This window comes from Delphinapterus leucas, chromosome 18 (assembly GCF_059928025.1).
Source record: "Delphinapterus leucas isolate spDelLeu-1000000601 "Yukka" chromosome 18, BTC_Dleu_Yukka2, whole genome shotgun sequence".
NCBI classification, from domain to species: Eukaryota; Metazoa; Chordata; class Mammalia; order Artiodactyla; family Monodontidae; genus Delphinapterus; species Delphinapterus leucas.
The window spans coordinates 54,294,894-54,297,779 of NC_143146.1; positions in this window are offsets into that span (position 1 = coordinate 54,294,894).

Genomic DNA, 2,886 nt, shown 5'->3' on the forward strand with positions numbered 1-2,886 from the left:
ATTCCTGGTGAGATTCATGTAAAGTATTAGGTGTTAGGATGAGGTTCAATTATAAGGGTCAGAAATCCCCACAATAGTGGCTTACACAAGATGGACATTGTCCTTTTTTTTTTTTTAACATCTTTATTGGAGTATAATTGCTTTACAATGGTGTGTTAGTTTCTGCTGTATATCAAAGTGAATCAGCTATACATATACATATATCCCCGTGTCTCCTCCCTCTTGCATCTCCCTCCCACCCTCCCTATCCCAGACATTGTCTTTTATTTTTCTCTCATGTAGGTCTCTCACCAGGGTTCGGTTGGCATGGAGGCACCAAGACATCAGGATCCGGGATTCTTCTATCCTTTTGCCACCATCCTCAATATATGGCTTTCACCTCATGCTGTGAAGTCCAGCTGCAAGCCTGTCTTCTATCTATCAGGGAGAAGCAAGGACGAGGGTGCCTGCCCCCTTCCCTTGAGATTACATTCTAGAGGTTTGCATAGAATATCTCTGCTCAAAGCCTGTGGTCCAGAATCAAGTCACATGATCACTCCCAATTGCAAGGGAGGTTGGGAAATACAGTCTTTATTTCAGGAATCCATGGGTCCGAAGGGGAGAGCTGATATTAGGAAACAGAAGTTTCTTCCACACAGTGTCTGTAAAGGAATGCTAGGAGTTTTTGATGATTGACTGTAGGAGACTTAAGGAGAAAAAAAAATCTCATCTGGAAATAAAAATTTGAAAACTTATAAATGTTAGTTACAATCTTGAGAAGGGATGAGATAGCCTGGCAAAAGTATAGATGAGAAGAAAAGATCAAGGAGAGACCTGTAGGGGACTCAGATTTTAATTATGAAAAGGAGGATTCAGGGGCTTCCCTGGTGGCGCAGTGGTTGAGAGTCCGCCTGCTGATGCAGGGGACACGGGTTCGTGCCCCGGTCCGGGAAGATCCCACATGCCGCAGAGCGGCTGGGCCCGTGAGCCATGGCCGCTGAGCCTGCGCGTCCGGAGCCGGTGCTCCGCAACGGGAGAGGCCACAACAGTGAGAGGCACGCGTACCGCAAAAAAAAAAAAAAAAAAAGGAGGATTCAACAGGGCCCTGAGAAGAAATGGTGAGGTGATTAGATGGATATTCAAGAAAAGCTTTAAGGAGACAGTGGTTAACAGTGTACAAGGGGAAGAGATGCCAATTAAGATAAAGAACTGGTCTTCAAAAATGTAAGAAGTTCTGATTTCCTGTTTCAAAATTATAGCTACCTCAATTTTTTTTCTCAAAGGAGACCTGTGTGAATGAATGACCTCTGTAACTTGAAATATGTATAAACTGTAGTGTAAAGATTTTATGGTTGATGTAGGTTCAGGGCTCATGAAAGACAAGGCTCCCCAGCCCTCCTCAGTGAGGGAAAAGTCACATCTGAACGGTGAGGTTACTTACCATCGTCATCACTATGATCAGGTGACTGGGGACCACAGGAAGCCCTGGAATAGAAAATGGAACCCAGCCAGAAGGCTCAAGGGACAGAGGGTTTAACTTTTCCCTTTCGTCTGGTTCTAGGAAAGGATTCAAGGTGAACAGAGAAGTAGACTCGCATGTGTACACTAAGAGATAGGTAAGAGCATGTTAGCTAAGTATTGTTTGTGAGAGAGAAAGATTGGAAACAACCCAAGTGTCCATCAGCTTGAGAGTGGATAAATAAATTACTCTGTAGTCATTCAATACAATTCTATTTGGCAGATAAAAATAAATAAACTAGATCTAGTTGAATAAACTAGATCTGTATGTACCAACATATGTAAAAATAAAGTTGAATGAAAACAGAGCATGTTCACATTAGTTATGTAAATTTAAAAACCATACAAAGCAATACTATATTTTTTAATGTGAACATATAAATATAGTTTAGGTACAAAAACGTGGACTGGGAGAGTACTTACCAAATTCATGGTAATGCTCCTCTCTGGGGAGGGAGCGGATAGGACTTGGAAGGATGAAAAAGGGGATTTCAACTTTTTCTGCATTGTTCTATTTCTGTTGTTAAGAAATGTTTGAAGCATATGAAAAGGTGGTCAATTTAATTACTTATTAGGGAAATGTGAATTAAAGCTACAGGAAGAAGAAAAAAGAACCCACAGTAAGATATTAGTCCACAGTTACCAGTATGGCTAAATTGAATGAGCCTAATAGTATCATGTGTTGACACAAATATGGAACAACTGGGGTTCTTCTACATTGCTGGCGGGAATGTAGGTTCATTCAACCACTTCAGAAAACTCTGGCAGTGTCTTCAAAAGCTAAACAGCTGCCTATCCTGTGATTATCACAGCCGTGAACGTAGTCAGGCTCTGGGGCTCGGGGATGGGAACAATGAAGGTTCGTCAACTCCTGGACTCCACCGACTTCTGTCCCTCTGGCCCCCTACCCTCTCTACTCTGTCCGCCCGCAGCCCTCAAGTCCCTTGGGGGCAAAGGGGAGGAGACGCGCGGGGGACTCCCTCTGCGGCTCCCATATGGGTCTGGGTCTTCCACGGCTTTCGCCTACTTTATTCTTCGCAACAAACCCAGGAGGCTCAGCATTTCCATTTCACAGATGAGGAAACTGAGGCTCGTGGAGCTTCAGGGCACAGGGCGGGAATCAGCCGAGCACCAGCCCTAAACCCTTTGGGGCCTTGGTGTCGCCAAAGCTACTTTCGTGGGGCGCGTTGTCAGGGCGCGCGGGGAAGGCGGCGGGTAAATATTTGGGGCTGTAACCTGGGCTCCGGGGACTCCGCGTCACTGCGGTTCCCCAGCGGGCGCGTGGCGAGGGCGGTGCCTGGGGGACAGGGGCGTCCCTGGCGCGGCGGCAGGGACAGACCCGGCGGCCAGGCTCCCGTGGCCCCGCCCCGGCCCGCCCCCGCCCGCGGC